The sequence below is a fragment of the Anas acuta genome, chromosome 3 (assembly GCF_963932015.1).
Source record: "Anas acuta chromosome 3, bAnaAcu1.1, whole genome shotgun sequence".
NCBI lineage: Eukaryota > Metazoa > Chordata > Aves > Anseriformes > Anatidae > Anas > Anas acuta.
The window spans coordinates 67,032,860-67,059,815 of NC_088981.1; the positions used below are offsets into that span (position 1 = coordinate 67,032,860).

A 26,956-nucleotide genomic window follows, 5' to 3' on the forward strand; every position below is an offset into this window, starting at 1 on the left:
CACTGAAATGGCAGAAAGCATGGTACCAGTTTCAATAATTCATCTTTTCTTCAGTTTCACAAGTGAACAGTACACTTCAGTGTTCTGGTAGAAGGGGAAAATCTCAAGAAAAATATTTTGCATTCATTGCATCCTAGTAAAAGAACTATTCAGAGAGAGGATCAGTTTCAATTTGTAGTTTACAAAGTACTAACTTTTGAAAAATTGTTTTAGAATCAGTATGCATAGCATGATTATGTAGCAGGTGTAAGTTAGAGCAGGAAACATTTCCTAAATGACAGAACCAGGAGCAGATGTTCAGGATCTCTGCTAATCTGTCCCAACAGCAAGCCCAAATGATCCAGCCATGGAAGAGGCCTTCCCCTAAGGGCTTTTTAGTGGCTCTGCTTCCCAAGGGACTTATCGGTGGGCAGGGTTCACTCCAGTAAAGCAGAACTGGGTTCCCTTAGGCTGAAAACCACCCCTAATAGAGACCCTCAGCCTCTTAGGTACGTGCTCTAACCTGGTAGGCATCTAAATACGTGGAAAGGATCCAGTAAGCACTTACATTTGGGGATACTGGGAACCCGGCCATGCAGTTCTCAGCTCTGCCTGAATGGTTAATTGGCTTCTCTGATCCAGCCTTAACACCTGAATCCATTTCAGTCAAGTCTGAGTTGCTGCAGCTGGCATTGCACATCACATCCATTGCAGAGGAAAGCCAACAAGCCTTTCTAATAGCTGCAGGAAAACAAGTCTGTAGCCTGGATATTTGTGGTTGTCTTTTTTTCCTTTCCTTTTTTTTTTTCTTTCTTTTTTTTTTTTTTTTCTCTAACAGAGGATTTTTACCTACTGAAGGCCAGTTAGAAGCAGCGCTACATTACTGCGACACAATGCCTACCCATTGCTTTTCATTTAAAGAAAGCAACTATAGAGAAATCTCATACACCCACAAGCTGCTTCAAAATTCATTAAAATTCTGCAAATGCTCCTTTTGCCTAATTCTTGCATGTTTTGCTCCATTATTCATGGGCATCAATGTTCATTTTAAGTGTTCTATTAATTGGAAAACCAAGCAATCAAAGAAAATGTAATTTTGATTTATGCATTACGGGAGAAAACAGTTTTCATTTCAGCCCTTGATTTAGTGTCCAAACAGGCATATTTCTTCAGGAAATGGAATAAAAAGAAAATAAATCTTCATTAAACAAATAAACAAACAACCCCCCTCCAAATCCTGCAGCTTAGCATACTGCAATAAAATGAGGTGATTTTAATGGAAGAAAACCTACAAACCCCAAACAGCAAACTCCAAATAAGAAAAACAAAATTTGAGAAAAATGTTATTGAGCTGCACCAGAAGATTAAAAATCTGCAGCGAACCTAGCAGTGACAGCAGCCATATACCTCAAACTGTGATGCACTTCAGGCAGAGGAGAACAAGTACTGCTATTTAGGCATGCTCAGCTGAATGCCAAAGGCCACTATTTAAACAATGCCTGCTGGGCTGCCTTCTTCCCTTTGAGCATTTTTCAGAGATGCTTCTTCAGATTAGTCAGTGTCCCACTACCTAAGCCTGCTGGAAAGAGGAAAAGACAGCCAGTGCTGCTCAGACATTCAAAGGACAGGGATACTCTAGACCATTGCTGCTGCATATGTGGAAGCTTACCAGATCTGGCTCAACAGTGAGGGCAGCCTTAGGCACAAGGTAAGCACAAAACTGCCTTCACTAAGTAAGACATCCCCAGAACAGTGACTTACTTGCCTCTGCTGTCTTATTTGTTGCCTTTCCAGCTGTAGTTCCTGCTGCAAATGCAAATATATCCAATGCAGTAGTACATTTGGATGCCCTAGGTGCCCTCTGCTACAGCATCTGGCCTGAGGTACTGCTGTAGGCAATCCTAAAGATTCTGGGCCTTCTTTAAATGAAGTCCTAATTGCGCAAATTTAAACATTAGGGCCTGTGTATGGATTGAACACAGGATTCTGTTCAGCACAGATCTAAAATGCTCATTATTTCAGAGTTTTCCATGGAAATGAAAGTATCACACAGGCACTGAACTTACACTGGGGAGGACAGGAGACACCCTTGGATGGCAAGTGGAGGACTCACACAGCTGCAAGCCTTACAGTTACAGTACTGTGAATCCAAAATAACTGCACACAGAGCTATCACGCCAGTCTGGGCTTGGGCCAGCAAAACAAACTAAGCCTTTCCTCCTCCTGAAACCTCACAGGGGTAGGGGACACAAGTGCCACATTGTCCGGCTCTTCAGAAAATGTACGCAGCAGGCAGTAGGTGTGCACTGATGTGCAAGGAGCTCCAAGGGCAGCAACCAAAGCAGCCCAGGATTGAGAAGCCCCTCCCTGGGGTGCGAGCAGAGGAAGGACCGCTTCCAGCCCTCCCCTTCACCAGCACATCTTGCAAGTGAGAGCTAAGGGCATGCAGGGTATGGATAGCACGACTGGAAATGTTCATGTAAGAGGTTCGTTTCCAGGTTTTGAAGATTTCAGTTTCAGTGAACATCTCCAGACTTTTTTCTTCTTTTTCTTCCCCAGCTTTTTTTTTAATCTGTCGTGACAGCTTTAAATCATCCTTGAGAATCTTTTGCTTGATGATCTATCTCCACAAATTATTTTTAACACTTATTATCCTTTAAAGTGAAATGATTCCTTCATCTCTATTTGCATAGTCTTTTAAAGTAATAAATCCTCTCTTGACAGGCCTTACAACACAATAAATGGAAAAGACAATCAGACTTAGGTAGTAGCTATCACTCTTTCCTAAGGCATCTGGGTCCTGTTTCTCAGGGAAAACACATGCAAAGAAGGGGATCTGGGGGTGGAAACAACAGGGAAACCTAAAACATACAAAAACACTTCTGATGTTTTTTCCAGTTTTTGGAAAACCACAGGCATTGCACAAGATCCAGTTAGCCACTCCAAGATCCCACCTTTTTTTTCCCTAGCTTGTGAAAACATATGGGAAAGTTTTTACAGGTTCTTCTCTGGGAGACAAATCTTTCATATGAATATCGGACTACTTATATCCCCACTGCGCTTGCCAAACTAATATAGCAAAGTATTGCAAGGTTAAATATGTCCTGTTTGGCTGAGCTGCATTCCTATTAAATACTAAAAAGAGAAAACCAAGTGGAATGAAATGAGAATGTGTACCAACATGCTGACAGGAGCCTGCAGATGGAGTAGGTTCACAAGGCAGGACTAGCGCAGAATGGTCACAAAGATAAAACGCCTTCTTCTCCAGCCTCACCTGGTTTGTTCAAAATAGTTTTCAAGACAAGATGACAGGAATTGTAATGGTAACTTTTTTTTTTTTTTTTTTTTTTTTTTAATACAGGAAATGCCAAAGGAGTGGAGCTCTACAGATGACCTGAAATCATTTCCAAATGGTGTGTGGGAAGGAGCCTGAAAACAAAACAAGAAATGGGGAACCAAGGAATCACCAAATTAAACAGCAATATAAGAAAAGAAGAGAAAACAAAAAAGAAGAGAAAGCAAAGTAGGACAATAAGTCTCCAGTTTATATAGAGAGCCTTCAACCTAAGGTAAAAATTTCTTCCACAGCAGCTTAATTCCACCCACAGCCTTCAACAGCATAGGACCATGGAGGTTGGTGAAACACCCAGTGCACATGATCCTGTACAGGCAGCTGTACTGCATGCTCTCTGAAGAGGTCAGTGCTACAGAGAAACATTTACTGTCTTTTGACCATGTTGAATGACTCTCTCAGGGTAATAAACAAAAATCCCTGCTAGAAATATCAGAGCCATTTGCTTAGTGTTTACTGCGAGTGCTAGGAGACAAATGTAGAGTGGGCAGGAGACTGTCCCGAGCCTGTGATTTTGAGAGCTTCTGCTACAAAGACAAAAGTTAAAATGAAAAAAAAATATACAATAAAACTATAAATAAAAAAACAACCCCCAAACCCACAGACTGATCGTTCCCAATAATTGGTTCAGAGTGACTACAGCCTTTTAAACAAACATGGGGGGATATTCAGAAATGCTTCTCAGTGCCTCCTACACCAAAACTGTCCCGAGGTTCCCATCGGTAAGCGGAGAGAGGCAAAAGGCCTTTTGGATGTGATTCGGAGCAAAAGCCTAACTCAAGATGTGATTTTGGCTCCTGCTCCATGCAGCCCACATGGAGGCTGCAGCCAAGAGGTGGATCCGCTCCTTCCCTTCACCCTCCTCCCCTGCCCTGGCTCTGGCGCTCCTGCGGCCATGGGACAACGCTGAACCGACCGCTCACCCAGCAGGATGCTGCACACCAAGGAAGAGAGCATGAGGTTTATTTTGGACAAACTGCTTGCCCAAAAGCAGCCAGTTGTGAGATTTACAGGTTTTAACCTAATAAAAGATTTTTTTTTTGTTAAGTGTTTAACACTGCTGTTAAGAAAACATCAGTGAGAGACATTTGTACAATTACTTTTATTTTCTTTAATGTCAAGATGAAAGACTTCAAAACGAATCTTCTCCCACACTTTTGGTTTCTGTGAATCAGCATTTCCCAATTAAAATAAATAAATAAATAAAAACTTTCCAGAGCATGCCTGACCAAATTTATTTCAGCCATACAGACACACAGGTAATTGCTGCATGAATACTTCACCTGAAGTGCAGCACAGTGTTTCATAGCTTCTTTACTCAAACACTGAGAGGTTGTGTAATGTATTACTTAGGCAAAACCCCACTGATTTACGAGTAAGGATTAAGTGGTATTTCAGCATCCTTATTTGCCAAGGTTACTGTTGTCTTTGCTGTCAGAACTGAAGAGCGGTTGAAGCATTCTCTCCATCCCCCAAAACAACACAAAACTAATCATGCCAAATGAATGAAATGCATCGCTGAGCCACACATAAGTACGTGCTTCTCTGGGGCAGAATCACTTCACTGTTCCAGTATGAACAAATCCAGTTTTAATCAAGTGCTGGTGTCATGAGGCAGCAGAACTTAGGCAAGCAACAAAGTGGAGAAAATTAGTTTTATTAGTATCAACAAACACATACATGAGTTTCAAGTAATCCCAAACAAACTAGAACCAAAAGAGCACTGGGATAGAAACAGTGTTGATATCTGACCTGACATATTAAAACAGAAGAGAGAACCACTTTACTGACTGCCATATTCTGTAAGTATTGCATTAACATAGCAAAGGAGAAAGGAAAAAAAAAAAAAAAAAGTGTCTCAAGGGTCCTTTTTGTTTATAAAGCCTTGAAAACTGTAACTAAGATCACATAATCAATATAAAAGTATTGACAGCAAAGTCTCAGCAGTTTTATGCTCTTTGGACTCATTTAATGATACCACATTTTGCATCACTGGCTCTTTATTACTGAACATGGTGGTGTATAAACACCTTTCAGTATTTAACATAACCTAAGATAATACTATGTATTATCTTGGTTGCATCATAAATTACAGAGTGTGCTAAGATATTCTTTAACATTAATGCTTAACAGTACAAGCTAGTGGGTCAAGTTGAGGGCTAATAATCAGATAGTAGTAACTGATGTATCTAAAAACGCAAGCGTGTACCTCCAACATCTTCCATTCCACATGGGTGGAACTTCACAGAATTTTACGTTTTAAAAAGTGCCATTTGTCTATATTGGTAGAAAGTCTTTACCAAGAGTCTCTCCATAAACTACACAGCATGTATAATCCCCTTTTTGTGTCTAACGCAGCATTTTTGTTGCTCTGCTCTCCCATGCCCAACTCTGTTGCTTGCACAAAAAGAAAATGCATGACATAAGCAGCACATTGTGCTCTGCTGCTGCTTGAACTCAGGGCAGTCGCCTGCTCATTCATTAAGCATGTGTTCTGCATGTACGGAGAGGAAGGTTAGCCACCAGACAAGGTTAATGAGGGACAGAGAAGGCACACAACTTCGTGTCTTCTATGCACTATATACGCAGCATCAGGCCAAGGACACGCACTCCAAACTTAAAAATGGGAAGAAGCATTCCTGCAATAAAAGCAACTAAAATAAATATGCCAGTCAAGTAGCTCTCTCCCAGCAAGTCTAGGTAACTTCTACGAATTGTCTAAGCTAATCTTATCCATGATAGATGCTTAAAGCTGTCCTAGCATCACTTACAATTCTCTAATTAGGACCTCTTCCTCTGAATATCATTTATGCTCCTTCAGACTCAGTCAGACACACTCACATCCTCTTAATAACATGCAACTTGTGCCACTTCATCCATCAACTCTGAATCCAGCACAGCGACTTACCTACTTCTGAATTTAGATTGTGCTTGGCCTTGAATTTTGTAGTGCAAGCAGCCACTTGTTTCTTGCTGTGGCTCACATGTCTCTCACTTCTTCTTAGAATACAACAGCTTCAGCAAAATAACATAAAAATGTTTGATTTCAAGCACTTCAGTCAACGAGCACCTTCTGCAGAAGAGCACTAAAATAACACCACCAGGATAAAATAACACCACTTTCACATTAAGACTAATGCTAAAACCTACTGTTGATGAATGAGGGAAACGTAATTAGTAAGAGTTCGCAGTGTTGCTGAAGTTGCTATTATTTAGAAGAGCCCTCTATACTTGCAGTTAGGCTTTTGACACACTACTGATTCTGAAATTCAGCAGAACGGAAGAATGAGTGCGCCAGAAGAGCCAACAGGCGTAGTATGAAATCAGAGGGATTTCATTAGTTGATAACACACCGAGCCCTGCTGCTGCTAAGAGACTTGGCAGCCGGCAAGCCACGTTTACGACCTGAAGCTTTGCAGCAAACAGGGCAGGGGCAGGGGGGACGCGCTCTGTAAGAAGCGTGCTGCAATTTGCACTCATATTTTACAAGGCTGTTCCAGGGGTAATGCTGTGTTGCCAGACATCACAAGTCTGGGCTGATACCACGACAGGTGTCAAATTCCTCCCTTCCAACCTGATAACAAGAACGGGTGTGCATCTCTGCAAGAGATATAATGAACACCAATGCTGCACAATTTCATGGTTTCCTGGTTAGGGTGGTGATCGCCAAAATAGCTGACAAACTTTCCAAAGTTATTAATCTTCAGATTAATCTGAATGTCTTCAGAAAGTTCATGAGGTAAAGGCTGAAGATAAAGCACAAATATTTTATACCCAAGAGTTAATGAAAGGTAGGAAAAATAAAGAATGGTCTGTACCGTAAGCAAAAGCATACTCCAGAAATTAGTGATGTGGCCAGGCTCACGATAGCATTTACTCCACTAGCTGCACATCTTTCGAAGTGCAAATGCTAATAATATCTCAAAGTAGCCTTTAAAAGAGAAGAAGATTCTAAATTTCTTTTATGTCTTCTGTGATTTTTCTCCTTCTGAATCTACACCGTCATATTCAAAACGTACCCCACCTTTCCAATATGGTGCTTCTGAACATGCAATGACTCAGCTTTTGATTTTTTTGATCTTGACTAACTGTACTGTAACTAACTGTAATAAACTGTAAATCTTCTTTTAATAGAGATTCAATATACAGAATGTGACATTGTTTTGTGTTTGTTTTTGGTTTTGTTTTAACTTACTGTTTATATTTTTCCTGCATGTCACCCTCATTCTCTTACTTCAGTAATCTGTCTACTTATAATGAACACCATAATGTATATCCACTAAAATAGCCTCATAAGTAAAATCAGAAACTTTGGGGGCTTTATTCCTTACAAAGCAACACACAGAATAAAAACTTATATTCCCTAAAGAATGTGAGTCTGGCAATTCCAGCGCTATTTTGAATATTTTATTTCTTTGTTCTTCAGGGAGTTCATTTTCTATTCTTTTGAGACACACATGCACTCCAAAAAAAATCTTCCCAACAACCTTCTAATTTTGTGCTATTTCTTCTATGTTTTTAATGACCTTTGATCCTATTGCTCATGCAATGTTCACATTTTATTCTGGTGGGATATGCAGTGTAAGAAATGTTTCTGCATTCCTCCCCCTTTCCCACACAAGGGCTCTCCATGGTGAAAAGGGAGGACAACCTTGTTCAAGGCGGCAGGATTAGCATCCAAGGGACCTTTTTCTGTTTGCTGTGTACATCAGATCACAAGGGAAAAGGTTTGGGGTGACAGATTGTTAGAGCAATGAGCAGTACGTGTCTTCTTCAATCAGACCTTGCTGCCTGGCTTTCCAAATGCCTTCATAAGGAAGGATCTTGGACAAAGGACAGTTATCTGACAAAGAGATAACAGACGAAGAGAGCAGGCATCTTAACAGAGCAGGGAAGGAAACATGAAATACTACAGAAGAGAGAGACAAAATAGCACACTTAATTTCCTGTTATTGGGTTTTGCTATCCTACTGTGTATCTCATTATTTCTAATTCTCTGGCCTACAGTGATGTTTTTTAAAAAAAAAAATATGCTGCAACTTAGCCAAATACATCATACAGAACCTTCAGTTATCACATCTCATCAAACAGAGCAGTCATTATGGTCTGGTCCTTCCCGTTTTTGATACGTGAGTGGGCATTGCAAACAGAGGAATGACGTATCGGGAAGTCCCAGTGAGTCATCCCAATACTCCACACCAAAATAAAAGGATGGAGATGTAAAGGAAAAGATGTACAGAAAAACTAGAGGCAAAGCTAGTTTGAATTAAACTGATGTATTTTAGACATTTATTCAACTGTAAACTGAAGCAGACTGGGAATTTCAAAAGCAAGTCTGCATTTCTTTACTTATGAGTGTATATTGAATATGAATTTATTTATTTTTTTAGCCCCATGAAAGCTCAAATTGTTGACAGGGTAGGTGGTTCCCTGGGAAATAGCATGCAAAAGGATAATTATATGACATCTCACCCAATGGGACCTTGAGACTCAGCAGCCATGCATCAGTTAACATTGTCCTGTTCAACATTTTTAAATTTTATATATATATATTTTTTTTTTCTGGTATGTCATATATGGAAAAATTGGCACCTGGACAAGCATCAAAGTCGCCCAAATTGGGGATTAGAGTGAGCTCATCCCATCATGGTAAAAACTAGTCTTTGTTCTCAGTGTGACATCTTGCATTAATAGGAGATCATTTTCTCACAATCACCGCCATTCATCTGGAGTGCAAAGGGGTCTGCATCGAACAACTCCTCATTGAATTGCAGAAAACAGGGAAATAACTGCCGAGTTTTCCCGGTTACGCTATTGATATTTAAGTGCTGTTCTCTGTGGGGACGTAACAGCTTAACTCCAAAGAGGCTGTGACCTATTTTCATGATTACTGCTGCACTAATGAACAAATCGTTTCTAAAAGGACATAACCACAAAAGTTTTAAGAAAGATGGATGCTCCTGAGAGAGCAGGCTGGGTTAGATAAAATATGTAACTTTGGGGATTAGTTGCTCTAATTCTGTACTGAACGACAAACTAAATGTTTGTGTACAGATCCAGAAACAAACACTTTTGTATCGATTCTGTGTTTTTGCTCTGAATTCTCTCAGCTTTCAAGCTATTCTCTCAGCATCTTAGGTTTGGAAGAGACGGAAGGGTGAAGATCTGAACACATATATAGCCCACATGCACAGCTCTACTGTGGCTGTAGAGTGTGATACTAAAAAGTCCCCACTAGCATAAAACATGTTCACAAGATAGCGTCTTCAGGGCTGTGTCTAGCAAGCTTAGATGATAAATAATAGATCCAAACAAAGCTTAGATCTTAGACAATATCCCATTTTCATTGAGAATCTGCTTTTTCACATGATTTTGGTATCAGGGTTGGTCAGGTTTGATCACAAATGAATTTAAAATAGCACCCAAGCTAGTTCAGGCTCTGAGAACTTTGTTTTACACAGAACAACTTTCAAAGTTGTGTTTGACAACACAGTTATGTGATATGATTCTTCACCTCTAAGGAATCATATGCAATTTCTCAATTTCTTATCACTGTAGATTGCATTCAAACTGATTGCATTCAGTCGTGTACGTGAAAAGCCATTTTCTAAAGCTAGCTATCTGTAAAAACTAACAGGTTACCACTAAGTTTTCAAGCTTAACTTAGGGAAAATGAGGCCTCTATATACTTCAAACTACTGACTTACTGTAGTAAACTTAAAGCGTTAACACAACAGACAAAACTCTCTGCTGCATGAAAGATTTGCACAGAACAGCACAAATGGTTCTGTCTCAGTATGTGACAAAGACCAGATCTGCTCATAAAGCTCAACAAGCTCCTTAATGACCATTTTCAGGTGAATGGCACAGAAGTGCAACAGAGTCCAACCATGCCCTCCCTGGGGGTGGAAACTCCACACAATCTGTAACTTTTAACAAGCTCATTACATCACCATTTCTTTTCTTTCCTTACTACAACAGCCACAAAATTTCCAAAGCAATTTGCATCCCCAAAGGATTAAAAGAAGATAAACTATTTTAAAATATGACAAATAAAAGAATTTCAGCTCTCTGGCTTCAGCCCTGTAGAAGTTCATCTAAGATTGGCACCTGTGCTCGCTCTGTAGCTCATGGATAAAGCCAGGCACCTCTAGAGGGTTGTTCATCTTATTTCTTTTACACAGGTGTAGCCAATACCACAAAGGACATCCTGCTTCCTCACAGATCTCCTCTGTTTTGACCTGGTAGTCTATCCAGCACTTCAAAATGCTTTCATGGGGAAATGAGTGCTAAACCTAGTGTATTCCCCAAGATACCGGAGTTCTGTTAAATCAGTACTTTCCAAATAAAAAGCAGTCTGTAAAAACACAAACCAGCTCCCCTGACTTATGCTGTTCTTGCCAAGGAAATAAATCAGGAAAACTCTACAAATAGCTTTGTCAAGTAAAACGACTTTAAAAGGGTATTAAAAATGTGGAGACTATTGCCTTCATCTGCACGTTCCAACCACCAGGCTACATCCATTGCTCTGCAACCCCCAGAAAAGTCTTGCACAAAACAGTCACAACTTCTTTGCAAAGCGACCTGCAATAATTCACGGCCTGTGGATTAATACACTGGTCATCAGGTATTCGGTCTGCACTGCTGACCTAAATGCTCCTTGGGTCATTTACTGGTTATGAAGGCACAGGGTGTTCTTTGAAAGCAAACCTTTAGCAACTTTCTCGATGGAAATGGATTAGTTACACTAAATGAAAATGAAGAATGTGCAACTTTTATAAGCCAGAGCTCTGGAGCTGGTTACGCCCTAGAACAAGTTGCCCAAAAGGGCTGTGCATTCCCCACTTCTGCAGATTTTCTCTTCTTAACCAGGCATGGCCATGAGCAGCCTGTTATGATTTTGACATTAGTCTGACTTTGAGCAGGAACTTGGACTAGAGACTGCCATAGGTCCCTTTGAGCATATTTCCATGATCAGTTCTCCCCAACAGAAGTTGCATTTTTTGATACACATTCTCTGATTTGAGCTTGTCAGTAGTGGACAAAGCAGACAATATTAAAGTATTTAACTTTAATAAGTTAAATACTTTAGAATATTTCTAAATTGAAATATTTGCCTTCATCTTCACCTTCATCTACATTTGCCTTCACCTTCATCTACATTTAGATCTTCCTTCATTGCTGGAGGGATATTAAGACCTCATAATGTATGAGAGTCAGAAGCATTACAGTTTGTTTTTCATCCACACAACTTGTGAATGTGCAACAGAATTTCTTTTTTTTGAACTTTATAAAGAGTCTGGCATATTTAACTTGGATAGTAAGCTAACATAAGAAAATATACATCTGCATCAATACTGAATCACACATAATTTGTCATAAAAGTGACTTCAGGTAAGGATTTATTGATAATTACCTTGAACACCTATACCATATATAGGGGTGTTCTGCATAGCCATCATTTTACACTGCCTAGTCTCCTGAAAATAACTCCCAAGATATGTGTGAATTCTGACATACTTTCCCTAGCTCTGAGCCTTCATACAGACATTGTGCAAGGATTATAAATGTCCTTAAATCTATTATACAAGTAATTACATGACACTAATTCAGTGGGTTTACTCTTGTGTTATTCTCAAAATGTATTTTATTAAACATTTGAAACAAGAAATCGAAGTTGTTATCTAGACCCCAAAACAGGGCTTCTAAATATGAATCATGGCTCATTAGTGATGTGTTAAATAAAATACACTGGTGCTTTTAAGGATGCTGAGAAATCTCTCCATTGTTAGCATTCTATCTGATCCATGCACATTCAAATTTGGTTCCATGAAAGCATCCTCCAGGCTAGGCTGAGCACAACCACTTATTTTGTTTTGTTTCTGTCTTTCTTTACAGTAAAAGGAGTGATCCATTCCTAACAAAATTGCTTAGACTTTTTGATCTAATTCCTTTTAATTGTAGTGCTCTAATTAACAGGTAATATCTGTAACTTCTCCTGCTTTTTTATGTGTCATACTATTATCTATAGCTTTTATCATTCGGTTTTGAGAAACTTAAGTATACTGTAAATTCTTTGGGACAGTTCTGTTTTGTCTGTGTCAGTGCTATGAAACCCTGTGTTTTTTTTTCTGGACTTCTAGGTGCAATCGTAATACAGAAGCTAAATAATGTTCCAAATTTTCCATACTGGTCACACTGAAGCTCACAGTTTTCAGCACAAACTCTGGAAGGCTTCAAGGTTTCTGATTTGTAAGAAATCTGTTAAGAGCTGTATGGCATCCCAGATTTCTATGCTCTTTCCCTGCAGAAAAGGTGGAGAGCATATGTATATATGCTTTTTAATTTAGAATAAGTGAATGGAGCTGAGCAGTTCAAGCTTTTTTTCCATCCCCCCATTTTTTTTAAGCTGCTAAAAATCAGCAACAGATGTTGCACTGGGCTGCTCTTTTGGGTTCCCAGATTTTGGAATGTGTTCTTGCTGAATGTCAGACAAAGGAGAGACACGAGCTATTTTAAGACACCTGTTAAATTCAGTGGAGATAAAGATGTACTTTTAAGGAAAAAAGTCCTTACATCAATTTTTCCCCCTCATATTGCATGAAATGTATTGAACCTACAGGTGCCTTCTCTGCGCTGACTATATGGAAGAGCCTAAGACAGGAGCTCAAACACAGGTATCTACCTTTGTGCTGATGAATCCTCAAGATTTCTGGTAGTCTCAAGTGGTGTGTTACACCTACTATTAGAATTTGCTAATATAACAAGTGGTTGTCAGCTTACAAAGGTGATGAAATAAAACCTTCCAAAGGTAGTTGAAACACAGAGAAGTTTAGGTTGATTTCACATCATCCTGGCTTTAACAAAGTACATTTGCCATTGTTTTTGATACTTCCTTCCAAGCTGACTGAATTTGTAATTGATTGTTCTTTCTAGCAATCATCTGCTACACAGAAGGAAAACAAAGAAGAACGTCAAATAATAAATTATTTTACAATACCAATGCCTCCATCTCATGAAACAGTAATCCTTTAAGCATTTTCTGACCCAGTTTTCCTATCTCTGTTGCGAATTCCCAAGCTGCAAACAACCTTTGTGACCCTGGACTCTGAATAAAGGATAATGCCTGATGGCTCTGGGTGTCCGTTTTGAGATGCATGAAAGGGGACAGATTTTATGTGGCATTTGAGATGAAAAATGATGCATCTGAAGTCACTGCTTTCTTCTGAAATGCTAAGGCCACAGTCAGCTCAGCCTCTTGGGACACTTGCATGCCAATTGTTCCAAAGCATGCGATACTGCAAGCTATTTTGATTTCATTCCTGTTTCACTGCACTCTACTTTAAATTGTGCATTGAACTACAGTGGTGCAGTGCAGGTACTGCTACCATTGACCAAAACCTTGCTCTCAAAATAACAATACTGATTGTTATTTTGCTTAAAATTTGTTCAGGAAGTTTGAAAAAGCAACATTACAAGTACTTGCAATGCAGTACACAAACATAAATTAAATAAATTACCCGTGTGTTCAAAATCCTACAATTAAGAAACTCTTTATGATAGAGAAAATTTCCCCTTCCATACTGGATTTAATAGCCTAGTGCAGCTATGGGTAAAACAAACAATGCAGCAAGAAGAAAATAATTTCCACCTTCCTTTAGTTCTTATTACAGAGCTTAGTGTTGTACTATTCATTCATGCCTTGAGGGTAGCTCTGTCAGAACATAAAGAAGGCTTTTTCCTTGTCCTTTTTTGGCCCAGTCCCTGGAGACAGTAACTTCAATAAAAGTTAATGGTAGTCAGCAGGAATGGGCTTTTGTTAATAAATGGTGGAGAAATACAATCCTAAATCTAGTAACTTTGCTGCCAACTAAGCGAAGGAATTAGCTCACTGATTCAATATAATCAGAGGAGCTGCACTTAAAATACCAGTCTGCTGGGACCTCCTACCTTCTCCAAAAAAAAACCACCTCTGACCCTAATCTAACTTCTTAAAAGCTTCTCATATTCCTTCTTCCCATCGTTTGTAAGATAAAATTTAACAGTGAGAAGTTATGTTTTCCTTCTTGCATCTCATCTGCTGTTCCCACTGATTTCATGGCTGTCCTGTTTACTCATTTTGCCTTCACCCAGGTCTACAGCAATTCCTTGAAAATCTACACATCAGCTTATTCTCAACCTCTCCTGGCCCATTTATGATTTTCAACAGTTGAATTCAAGATAACATCTTGATTCACACCATCTACTCCCTTCCTGCTTTTTCTTCCTACTTCAATTCCAAGCTTTTGCCTGATCATTCTTGCTGCACTTCCCATAAAGTATCATGACTTATCTATTGCTGCCTTTGTATCCTTCTTTACCCCTGTTAGGTGTGTGATAAATGGCACCTGTTTTACTTATTTAGTTTCCTGCAGGAGTACTTCATATGGTTCTTCTGTTCCTTGTGAGTGGGCTGCAGAACAGGAGTGTCTCTGCCTGCCTGCACCCAGCTGCAGCACGCTGCAGGCAGTGGAAGTTGCTGGAGGGAGAGGAAAGATGCTCCTTCCCTGAAAGCAATTGGCCACACTTACCTGTGGAAATCTTCCACTCGACAGGACAGGTAACAGTAAGAAGACAGAGAAGTATGAGGAAATAAGGAGAGCATTAGAGGTCATGTAAAAACAGATGTCTTCCCTACACCAAGGAGGAAGGGCTGTGGAAACTGCTCAAACCAGCAAGTCACTGGAATGAAAAACATTTATCCTCAAAGGCTGGAGAGAGCAGGTCATGTTTTCTTATCCTTCTGTTTTAATCTATTCCTATTTCAGAAGTCAACACATTAACCTCAAAGGAGGTTACAGCAGGGTAGGGATCGGTCTCTTCTCCCAAACAACAAGCAATAGGACAAGAGGAAATGGCCGCAAGTTGTGCTAGGGGAGGTTTCGGTTGGTTATTAGGAAAAAAAGACCTTCACTTAAAGGGTTGTGAGGCATTGGAAAAGGCTACCAGGGAAGTATTTGAGTCACCCCTGAAGATACTCAGAAGACATGTAGATGTGGTGCTTAGGGACATGGTTGACTTGGTAGTAGCTGACATGGTAGACTTGGCAGTGCCACATTAACAGTTGGACTTGATGATCTTAGAGGTCTTTTCCAGCCTAAATGATTCTATGATTCTGTGTTAACGGTTTTGTTCCAACTAAAAAAGTTTGTAGTTTTGATAAGAGAGTACGGAAGCTTTGCAGACTGAAAGCTGTTTTGGTAGCCATCCTAGCTCCCAGCCACCTCTCCAAAAGGACAGGGAGCAGGCCTGCTGAAAGCTTCTAAAACACCTACCAGCACGTGGAGATGTCTCAGATTCTCTTGCATATCCCAAATACCATCATGTATTTACATTTAGGCAACTGAATTGACCCTGTACTGGCAAACTGCCGAACCACTGCTCTCTAGGCTTTACCGATCATATTAACAGTCAGCACAGGCTCACAGTACACATTTTATCACTGAAATGGAAGTATCTTCACCTCAGCTTGAATCACACCTGCTGTGTACTCCAGAATGCAATGACAGTATTTAGTGCTTTGAGGACATCACTGAAACTCAGTAAGTAACAACAGGAAAAAAAAATTGCTCATTTTCTGTTTCACTATGCCAAAATGTTAGTCTGAAATCAAGAAGGATATTTTCTAAGAATCTATCCTGTACTTTGCTTATTAGATGAGCAGGGTGTGGGGTTTCACCCTCAGTGGAAGGAAACTTCTGAAGCTGCCTACAGAAAAGGAGAAGTTCTTGCACTACAATCCAGTCACTTAGCTTTCTTTGCATGCATGGCTTCATTATGTGCAGATGTTTGATGCACTTCTACAGGTTTTTATGGATAAACAAATCACATCATTCATGTGTTATCTGACCAGAAAGGAAGTAGGGACAAATGCTATCTGAAACACATGAACAAACAAAACACCATGTGTTTTTTGAGTTAGAACCTTAGGCAAATCTAAAATACACATGCAAAATCAACAAGATCATACCTAGAGATACTAGATGGCTCCTGTGATGAATAACAATTCATTAGAAAATATGAAACTGATTCTTTCTTTACACTGCTGTCTCCATAATATCCTATAATCTGCTGTGGCAATTTTACTACAGCATCCAGAAAACTACTTTAAACAGCACTCTGATAGATCCTCTCAAAGTCAAAGGAAAAAAAAAAAAAAACAAGCACAAACTATTTTATTATAGCAAGCAAGGAAGCTCAACATCCATGGCAATTTTCTAATTCCATTTGTGTCTTGGATTAAAGACTCATGTGAGTATACTTACGATTTATATTTATATATATATATATTTCTTTCTGTAGTTGCTAGTATATCTCAATACTTTTGTCCAGATGCATGACAAAGAGTTCCCTATTTTTCAAATCTTACAGCAACAGAGTGCAAACTCCTCTTTCAGATACTGCTGAAATACTGGTAAGTTAGAGAAAATGGTAACTCAGACGCATCCCCAGGCACCAGCAAGGAATTAGATCACCACCAGAACTGTAATTTTCCTTTTTTGTCAACAAGAGTTGTGGTCTAAACAGAAAAAAAAAACAAAAACAAAAACAAAAACATTTGGAGCCAAAAATACCCCAAACACTGCAAAAATGGTGCTAGGGTAAGGTATTTGGTGAAGAATACCTTACCTACCTGCTCTGCAAGGTGGTTTATCAGTATGTTTCTGTTAGCAGGGATGCACACAAAGAAAAGCAGCAGTGCTTGCTCCCCACTGCCAGGCCCCTGTGGGGCCGGGGGTCCCCCAGTGCAGGGCCTAGCAGCCAGGGCCTGTCCCACCACCCCAGCCCAGCTGGGTGCACTGGTGCAGCCCCAGCCCAGGCACCTCCATTAAGACAGGACGTGCTGTCAGCCCACAGAAAGGCATTGGGGTCAGGCCTGCTGAAGGGCACAGAGGGGCCTCAACCACTGGGGCTGCCCCCCAGCGCTGCTCCATGGGCCTCCTGCCCTGAGCATGGGTGGGCGAGCACTCACTGAGCCCTGAACCTCCTCACCAATACTGGTATGGTCTGACAGTCCCAAAACCAAAAATCTCTGGGACAGGAGGAGAGTTTAGGTGACTTTACCCTAAGTATGGACACAAAGGTGACAGGGATGGGTACATCTCAGCTGCACGGAGATGTGAAGTCTCACAGGCATTTACCAAAGACTGGTGTTGTTCACCAGTATTTCTACTCTCGTGCCATCAGCCTCCAAACAAAAAGCTCAGCAGTAACACACACTGTGCTTTAAAAACCTCCCTCTTCTACCAGCATAGATTTACAACCCTGACTCCCCTGTGTTTACCCCAAATATGCTTTTCTCACTGAACTCTAAATTCTCCTTAACTATATTTTGACACTAATCTTGCTGAAATACATTGCTTTTAAGCAAGAGCGAGGAGGAACATGCTTTTTTCTGCTAATAATCAGATGGAACCTGGCAAATCTGAAAAGTCTAGTCAACAGTACATACAAAGTAAGAATGAATTTTCTAACATTATTAAAAGTATAATGCCATGTTATCACAGTCAGCACACAGTTAATATGTTGTGTGCATCTTACATCTGATGCTTGGGTGCATCAAGAAAATATGAAGAACAGAAACAGAAAAATGCTCTATTATGCTTGTTCAAACCTGCAGCTCTCAGGGCTTGCATTAGGGCATTTTGGTTTGCCGTTAAATTTGTTTGCTTATTTTGGCATGTGATTCTCTACAAGACACCACAGAGTACCAAAAATCAGCTGTGGTGATGCTGCAGAACAAAAACTACAGACACTTTGAGCAGATATAAGCCTACATAGGATAAAATCAGACGTAAAGTGGACATCCTTGAACTCCAGTACAGAACAAACAACATTTATCCACAAAGGTGTGTATACCTTGCTTGGTGAGTTAAACCTACCTACCTTCTGGCCACTATGGCATTATAAAAGATGTGCTGTGGACACGGTGATTACCTCCCAATCACATGCAACAGTTACATGGCCAATCTGCTGAAACACTCCTGCTAACCTATGCCCAATCTAGGAAAGCACCAAAACCGTGGTTCCAGCGAAGGGAACAGATCCAGTAATGCTGTTCAAAATTAAGAAGAAGCCTAAATGGCTTTTGGATTTCTTCCTATTAGAGCTTCCTATCATGAGCTAAAAAAAACTCAAATGACTGTTAAATCAAAGCACCCAATGTAAACAGAATTCTACTACACAGTATTTTGTTTTCATAGCACAAGTCATAGCTGAAAAAGATACTAATTACAGAACTAGTGCAGCTGTATTAATTACAGCTGCATTAATTACAGCAAATTTCTGTAATTTAACTAGTCTGGCACTTTAAAGTGTTCAATTTTGATACATGTCAGAACTTTGTACATCTTTTCTCAACGAGCTGGTGAACTTTTAAGTTAGTACTGTCAGAGTTATGCAGTTATCCTTCAATGTTTCATTAATGTTATGTTTTGATTCTCTGTTGTGTTATCAACAGACCTAATGACATTGGCTAACAGGCAGCCAGAGCTCAGCCTCTTCAAGCTACTGCTTGCTGGAGCCCTTGAATCCTAGGCTTTTGTAGCTTGTTTTGGGCCTGGCCAGACAAGTGTCAGTCTACAATGTTTTGCATTACTGGAAAAAAACTCTGTTAAACTGTTTATTTCAACATCAACAGAAGATACAACAGTTTGCCTTTACAGGTACATGAAACAGAGTAGGAGAATGAAAATTTCTGGGTCAAGACTTACCATATCCTGAGGACGTTGTTGAGTTTTTAATCAGCCCATACTTTTGTTAAATAAAAAATAATAAAAAAAATCCCTGCTACAACAGAATCACAGAGGGGCTGAGGTTGGAAAGGATCTCTGGATCTCTGGAGGCCATCTGGTGCATCCCCCCCTGCTCAAGCAGGTACACCTGAAGCAGGATGCACAGGACCATGTCCAGGTGGCTTTTGAAGATCTTCAAGGTGGGAGACTCCAAACCCTCTCTGGGCAACCTGTGCCAATGCTCAACCATGGAGAGATTCCTTACACAAGAAAAGGGTAGAGGAAAAGTCAACAGGAGCCAGACTTGAGGACTTGGTTCTTTATGTGTAGTCAGTGCCTTTTGGATTTTTTTTTTTTTTTACACTGTCTGCTAAGAGTCTCAGCTCAGCCAGCCAGCCACTTTAATTGTAAGTTTAAAAGTACACAGGTGTTTAAACACCTGCCAGTTTGCCCCATACAAAGGGGAAAAAAACAAAAGTGAAAAATAATCAGTAGGATGAAAAATAGCTTTTATTTTACCTTCAATAATGCCATTCCACTGAAAGGAAAAGACAGGTAGTCCGCATCATACTGCACTGCACCACACTGCACTGATGGGACACCACAGTCCTAAGAGCAAACAAGCTGTCCAGGAAATAGAAGGGTAGAGGAGAAAGACTAAAAGAGGAAAGTTAGGGAAAATGCAATGAACCCATATAGCAGAATGGCACATCTTTCCTTAAAGCTAGGATGCTAGCTAATAGTATGATATTCTTCTGTGAATCTAGTTCTGAATTACCAAGCAGCCAACAGGTTCCTACTCTCTTTAACAACTTGAGACTTAGCTGTACACTTGAAGCAGTTAAGATCTCGTAAAGCTCTGCATTAATAAAGGAAATGCAGGCAGTATGTTCATAAAAAAATAACTGTTCAAGATTTCTGAATATCTGAACATACATGAATCAACATAAACAATCATCCTTTTTACTTAAAATTGGTGCTTTACATAAGTGCATAATTTCAGATGAATTTTTAACTAGACTACAATGACATGAAAGGTGGAAAATTATAAAGATACACTTGCTCTTCAGTGGCATATAGCCATAACATAATCTAACCATATTTTTGCAGGTTGTGATGAGTAATTAAATAAATGTCACTGTCTACAGGAACATATGTTAACTGAAATTCTGTGCATGAGTGTATACATGTACATGTGCTAGTGTGATATCCAAAATCAATTAACAGGCCTCTACTAAAAATATGTCTATACAACATCAGATAACTAAGTAAAATTTATCTTAGGGTTGACTGAAGAAGCAATGAGGAGCTTGAAGCTGTGAGAATGGAATTCATATATAGGAAATTATATTAGCTCCAAGTAAATACAACCTCAGACCAGGAAAAACTCACCACCAAATATTGTTATTGATATCACTAGAGACAAGCTTTGTCTAACTAAATGATGATGTAAGTATGGAAAACCACCCTGTGCTCAAGATGTCTGTTGGCCTGAGAGGAAGTGTAAATTGTAGTGAAGCTGAAGACATAAATTACCTGCATGTAGCAAACTGCCTGCATCTTTCACTTACCCTCCCCACACAAAATCCAAAAATGCATTCCTTGCATGTCAACAGAAATGCAAAGCATGGGAAATTCAAAAACACTTAAAGAGATTGACATAATCACTTACATATAGATCTAGATAGGAATTGGGTACTTTGCTCCCTTAATGTATATTGTTATAAGTGGTTTTAATCAGATGACAAGTTAATAACATAGACATCTGTCCACCGTAGCCCTGATTGTCAGCATTAACTACAACACTTAATATTCTACAGATGATCTGCTGTCTGAGCTACGGAGATCAGCTGTTAGCTGCTGACAGAGGTAGGAAGCATCAGATACGAATATACCACCTGCTGATCTGTTCTATCTTAAATGTAGGTAAAACTGTCATTATCTGCTCAGCTGTGACCCAGAGGTAATACTCATCTATGCTGTCTGATAGCTTTACATTGTTTTAGATTTGAGTTACATTATATTTAGGGAAAGATAAGAATAAAATCTCCCTATCCTGACGCATATAAAAACAAATCACGTTTGTAATTTGTGTGTGCAACAATAATGCACAATAACAATATCAGGCTTGTACTGCCTAATGCTATGGAAGGAGATAAGATCGTAAGAAAAAATACCAATAGAGAATAGCAAATTGGAAGCAAAGACTAGATACTAAAGTGTTCTCAGTTTAAAATCTTTGCCTCTTAAAACACACAACAAGTCAAATGGCATGAACTGCTGCATCTCTCACGGGTTTTAATAAGGCTAACAAACGTACGTGGGGTGGCAACAGACAAAAGTCTGGAATTCTGTTCCAGCCCCTGCTACCACAAACACAACTGCAGCACCTTCCAAGTTGGCAGCACAAGCAACTTGTTTTTTCCATGCTGTAAATAGCAATTAACTATCCAAGGCTTCTTCGTGTCACCCCATTTTGTCCAAAAACACAGAGAACTTCACCTGTTATAACACTCTCCCTAACAAAATCTAAATGTTGCATTCTCGCTCCTTAAAACAGTAACTGGAGCAGAATTTTACCAGTAGGAATCAGCAGTAGGATAGATAACAAAGCCTTTGTGAAAAAAGGAAAGTGATTAATGCTTGTCAGTCACAATATAAATTGAAGGCCCACAGCTCCAGGAGTAAACATTCAGGAGCCCACATTATCTGTTTGTGATGCACAGCTGGCTAGGTGATATATTTTCTGAGACCAAAACAATATAGTGACTTTTGGTTTTATTATAATGAAGTCTTCATCATTCAACATCCCAAAGTAGTTCTAGTCTAGCAGTAATCCTGCCCTTTCCCATGAACAGTAGTTTAGTAGCCACCTTCTTTTTTTTTTTCTCTTACCTTCTGTTGCTGTTTTCCTGGATCTGATGAAAGTCTTGACACCAACGGCCATGTGACATCAAGTCTCAACATCAGAACTTCAGCTCCACAGCACTCAGGCTATACCTATTGGGAACTCGGACTGACATTTCTGCTCCAAAGAAATGGCATTTTCATGGATGGGGCTCCAGAATCTCTAACTAGGATGTGGGAACAACCTTAGTGTTAAATTGCACCTGTATTCCTCTACAGGAAAACATTCAAATGGAATTACGGTGGAGGCTGCTTTTCTGTACCACAGAGGAATACATCTTTACCAAAAAAAAAAAAAAAAAGCTATAAACTCATTAAATGATGTTAAAACTTGTATCTGAAAAACTGATAAATTCTCCATTTTAAAACAGCTATGCTCCTAGTGTTTGTTGACAGGACATCCCAGGACCTGAACCCAACTGTATGATTGTGATCGACACCCAGGACTGCAGAAACTCAAATAAGGCACTACACGGTACAAAACCAACCAACCAAAAAAGGGGCAGTTTCACCTAGGGACATTACCAGTGTGTGCTCCATTTCCAAAATATGCCTAAGTTACATACTAAACAAATTAAAACACAAAGCAGACTGAGAACTGCTACTTATGAGGAGCCACCCAGAGCAGAAGGTGGTTTCTACAAACTTATTTCCACAAGTGGATGGTCAAAACCCGTCCCTGGTCATACATGAGTAAACATGGGAAGAACAGGCTGCCTCCAGAGGTGATGTAAGGTTGCTGAGGATAAGGTCGTACTGCTTATGGAAGAGAAACTTGGAGAAGACAAAAGAGGCATCTCAGATAACTAATTACTTGCATAAGAATAACAGCACTCAGATTCTTTGTTAAAAAGTGTTTCTGACCAAATACAATTCAATCACAATAAAAAAACAGTCAGAATTTCCTTCTCACATCCAAATCCATGGACTAGCTACAGGCACATTTTCATTTATTCATTTGATATTTCTGTCACTAATATCTGTTTATTGATACAGAAAAAAAGAGCTAAATATTAGCACATACTCTCTGAGACTTCTACAAAAATAAGAAAAATCCTGCACTGCCAGCCCTCCTCTCCTATTCTCTCAAACACCCAGCAGCCATGGCATGCAATTACGGGTCAGTACAATGGAGTGTGCAAAACTCTTTATATTGCTGTCACCGGTGAGACTCCAGAGAAATTTAATCTCAGGCAGTCTGAAGAACAGAAAACCAGAGACAGTCAACCCACAAACAATTTCCTATCAATATCAATGCTGTCTCACATCCCAGACATTTATTAAAAGGGAGAAAAGGGAAAAAAAAACTAACAGATTTGGATTTTTGACTGTTATGAATAGCACTAATTTAATGAAAATGGAAGATCTAAAAGGTAGTGTTCCTTTTTTTTTTTTTTTTTTTTTTTTTTTTTAATATATAAATGCTGCTGATTCATTAAGGAATATAAGCAGGCAACCAGAGATGAAGGTTTCCTACAGTGGGAGTAAATGAACAGGAGCTAAGGTCTAGTAACTATGTAAGATACAGAATCATTTCACCTTTACATTTTATGGCACATTTTATGGCTTTGGCATTATATGGGATACTGCCAAAATGAAAGGAGAAGCAGTTATAAGTACTGCTTACTTGAACAACCCAAGTTACATACATAATACTTAAGCCCTTATTTTCTCTTTGCTTATTATCCTGTTGTGACTAAAACTCTCCTAATCTGAATTCACACCAGGGTGTTTGCACAGAGCTTTATATAGAAAAATCATGCCACCACATATTGCAGACTTTCAAACAATACTAAGAAATGCTTTATTTTTAACAGCAGTAGAAAGCTTTAGTGCTCGGCAATTTGCTTGGCAACTTAGAATAATATCTGATGTGGATTTTTTTTGAATACCATCATTTTTCTGAAATCAATCCCCCTGTTACTAATTAATATCCAAAACTCTACAAGTACTTTCATCACGGAGTAATGAAATACTCTATAAAAGGATTTTTTTTTCTGCAATAATTATATCAGGGTATTTATTATGGAATAAATATTGCAGAAAGTTTCCAACTGAAGACAAATCCCTTTGCTATGACCATAACTGGAGCTCCCTAGGGAGGATTATTTTTTTGCACTCAAAATTTAATTTTTCAACAATTAAAATTTTTAAGGTATCTGTAGATTCAACTGCAACAATAGATAAGGCAAACAGATTATATAAGCTTTTAAGCCACAGGAGAAATGCTACCCTGCAGAAACAAGTGGCATCAAAACCGTCTTGCCCAGTGCCCAGCCAAAGCTCTTCTAAAAAGCCCCAAGGGCCACTTCTTTGTGAAAACATCTCACTTTATAATGTTTTAATTCATGCCTCAAATTATCAACATCAAATTCTAACATCAGTCAAAAGGAGCCAGTTTGTGCTGTCTCACTAGCAACTTGAAAAGACCAATTTATAGCACATGAGCTACTGCTATTTTATTTTTTTTTAATATTACTCTAAATAAAAACAAGTAATTGAAGTCATTTTGGACAACAGACTCGAGCTGGCATTTGGGTGACCAGTGGTGTAAAAAGGCCACAGCTGAAATCACTGTGTGTAACCTCCTTCCCTGATCCTGTTTCATATGTCAATAAAGCTTCAAAAAATTGAAAGTGTCATTGGAAAGGCTGGAAAGGAAAGAAGTGTTCCCTTCTTCCTCCTCAGAACTTGTTGCTTATGCAGCATTCACGGCTCAGAAGCAAAACCCTTCAATAATTACTAAGTGTGTAAAAAGGCACAAGAAGTTCATATAAAGCTATCTAACCTCAACAATAAGAACGGAGATGAAGGCTGAAGTGTTAAGACAAAAGTAATTAGCAGCTTAAAAAAAAAAAAATCTCATGCCTTAATTTGTTACCCACTTAAAATATAATAAACAAATAAATACATAAATACATAAATAAATGGCAATATACCACTGCAGACTATCAGCTACAGCTAGTCATGAGTCTTAAGTGTGGTGCACATACTGCCATATGGCACTGAAGTAATGCAGTTCACATAATAAACATAATAATAAATAAATAAATAGAAGCAGTGTTAGATTCAGCAAACTGCACAGAAGTGGTGAAATGAAAGGGCTCCTGATTTCAGTGAAGTGGGAAAAGGTACAGGGCTCACTGGGGATGTCAGTGGTACCAGCTCTTCCATGAAGGAACCAGGATCTGAACTTGGGCTTTGCAATAAGGCTCAGCATGACATACACTTAGGCAGCTTCTGCCTCTCATATTCTACATTGTAAAATAATTGTACTGCAGTAGCAACTGAATAATTGATGTCCCACATCTTAAATGCTGTGTTGAAAATCACAACCAGGATATACCCCCTCTCCGAAAAGGGAAGAGCTTGGACAGGAGGCACTGCACAGGACTCATCCCAGTACTCCATAAGCACCTCTGGAAGGGTAAGGGCTACAGGCTGAAATTTCCTTCCACAGAACCATTCCTGATCCCTCCTCCTTCTGAGGCAGTGTCTGAACAAGTGATATCATCTCAATCCTCCAGAAATTAAATAACCTGCCGTCCTTTTCACTTTTTGGCAAATAAGTACAATATATATTCAGCCTGTTTTGATTTCTAAAAGCTCCAATTTGTTGGATGGCTGCTGCAGCATGGTTACTTTGCTTTAAAATTCAAATAATCAAGGGCAAAAAGGAGACAGGGCAGACAAATGTTGGCTTCAGTTCCATTAACTGGCAGCTCTGAAATTTAGATGTACCTCTATGAGCCCAGACTGCTGAAGTACATTTGCTTTTATATCACCACTGAGGCAGCAACTATAGCTCCTAGCTGGATATAAATGAGGGACAAAATATTCAGCTACTATACAGCAACTGGAACAGTTTCACCATGCTATAGGAAACAGAGTTGGAAACATCCTCGCTGCTTTAAAAACCTCAGCGTGATGTGGGAAGGCAAGAAAGATGCTGAACTCATTGGCACCGAACAAGGCAAGCAATCCCTCCTCTCAGAGGGGTCAGAGATGAAATATATTGCACCCTCTTGGTGCAAGTGTTATGAGAGGCTATTCTTTGTAATCAACACTCCAAAGACTTCTGTCAACTGTCATCACAAGAGCCTTACCACCAGAGCATACTGACTGCATCTCATTTTATATGACTACATGTTTACGTAAGACAAAAAAAAATAAGTCATATACAATGCAACACCATAACTGATGAGGCCAAATAAACAATAAGTAGCCAGAAATACATCACTGAAAATTTGTGAACATCGAAGTAAAGGAGGAGACAACCCATCCTTTAGCAGTACAGAAATAGCTTTCAACCTCATTTCAATGAATACCATTAATTTTATTGCTGTTTTGCACCACATTTGATGTTTGACAATTTCATTGCTGAAAATCATATAGGTGAAACTTACAGAACAGTAAAACTACTGCTATTAAAAGCCATTATTACTGAAGGCACAGTGCCACAATATGTTCATTTTCATGTATGAATTATTTTGCATGGCCCATATTTTGGAAGTTTGTTAGATGTAGTCAATTCTGAATCAGTCACTGAGAGTTGAGAAGTATGGCTATAGAGATTAAGAAAGATGAATCCAAGGATCCATGCTCCTTAATGAAAGGCAAAAGAGTATCTCAGAGTAAAACACAAACTCATATAGGGTTGTTTCTGTTATTCATATAGGAATTAAAGAGACTAATTTTCAGTCTTCCAAAACTTCATGACCCATATGTATGAAGTCAATTGAAAGATAAGAAACATAAGAAAACTACAAACTTTGGCAGACTATCTATTCTTTACCCTCACAGGCACAAATATTTTGGGGAAAACAAAAATACATGTTGAAGGGTAATTTCTGTGCATGAACATACCCTTTGAACATGGAGTGAAATTTCCAAAAGCAGAAGAGGGATCCAGGTGCCTGTCTCTCAGTGAAAGTCAATGGGAGCC

The 26,956-nt window shown here is 39.3% G+C and overlaps 1 protein-coding gene and 1 long non-coding RNA gene across 4 annotated transcripts in view; one reads left to right on the forward strand and one right to left on the reverse strand.

The window, feature by feature from the left end:
* The window catches only part of SLC35F1 (solute carrier family 35 member F1), a 244,294-nt gene that overhangs the window by 184,327 nt on the left and 33,011 nt on the right, over positions 1-26,956 (reverse strand). The gene's annotated exons all lie outside the window — the stretch shown is intronic.
* Positions 696-4,544, forward strand: LOC137853034 (uncharacterized). Its single transcript, XR_011094176.1, has 2 exons — positions 696-1,687; positions 3,341-4,544. It is a non-coding gene; the product is annotated as an uncharacterized lncRNA (long non-coding RNA).